General features: G+C 58.3%; 1 protein-coding gene across 1 annotated transcript in view; it reads right to left on the reverse strand.

Moving 5' to 3' along the window:
- ALOX5 (arachidonate 5-lipoxygenase) overlaps nt 1-1,109 on the reverse strand; it is a 46,788-nt gene that overhangs the window by 20,405 nt on the left and 25,274 nt on the right. The window lies entirely within an intron of this gene.

Genomic DNA, 1,109 nt, shown 5'->3' on the forward strand with positions numbered 1-1,109 from the left:
CGAGCTCGGTCTTTTGTGCGTCCTGACACAAGCAAGGGCCTTTGCACGTGTGGCTTGCCCTGCAACACCCTGCGTGCCTCTTTCCGCTCCTGAGCGTATGGGGCGAGTATACCCTGAAGGCTCCCCCAGCGTGCCCTCACTCCTTCAATTTCACGGAAGCTGCCCCTTCTGCAGACCAGGTTGGCCCTGTGACACTCTGGGCAGCACTGAAGGAGGTTACATGCACACGCACCTGTGCGAGCACCTGCTGCCTTAGCTAAAAGGCGGGTCTGTATTGCTCAGCACCGAGCCCGGGCCCCTGGCACCAGAGGGGCCCAGGCAGCATTGAGCATGGTCTGAGGGGGTGGCAGAGGCTGGGGCCGTGGGACCAGGCCAGAGGTGCTCCTCCAGTGGGAGCCCCGTCCCACTCCACCCCAGCAGAGCCAAGCAGAGCCAGTAACCTCCCCACGGAGGCAGCCTAGCGAGGGCCCAGCACTCCCCCAGGACGGTCTCCCAGGCAGGTGGGCTGTCTTTGTCTGAGCATCATCAGGGGAAGGTGTGAGAGTCCCGAGGCCTCCTCAGGCTTTCCCTGACGAGCGGAAGGAAAAGACTGAAGTTTGTGTGTGTTTTCAGAGTGAACCTGGCTTGCAGACTCCAGATTAGCAAATGCCTTTCTCTGGACTGATTGTCCTGGGAGTGGGGCCTGGGGCCACAAGGCTGGTGACTTCTGTGAGCCTCCATCCTCCTCAAGCTGCCTGCAGGTTATTGTGATGCTGTGATGCCCAGAGGTGCTGGAGCACAGCAGGGCAGTGGCGGCCACACACAGTAGGCTTAGCATCTTAAAGCTAGGGATAAGGCTGGCAGCATCCTTCAGTCCATGGCTGGAATCATCATCATGTTTATCCCAGCCCCTCATAGGGCAGGAAGAGCTCTGAACCCATGCTTGGCCTACACTCATGTTGTTCTACACCCATTGCTTGTCCTACCCCCATGCTTGTCCTATACCCATGCTTGTCCTATACCCATTGCTCATCCTACACCCATGCTTGTCCTATACCCATGCTTGTCCTATACCCATGCTCGTCCTACACCCATGCTAGTCCTACACCCATTTGTCCTACACCCATGCT

This window comes from Myotis brandtii, unplaced genomic scaffold (assembly GCF_000412655.1).
Source record: "Myotis brandtii unplaced genomic scaffold, ASM41265v1 scaffold1032, whole genome shotgun sequence".
NCBI classification, from domain to species: Eukaryota; Metazoa; Chordata; class Mammalia; order Chiroptera; family Vespertilionidae; genus Myotis; species Myotis brandtii.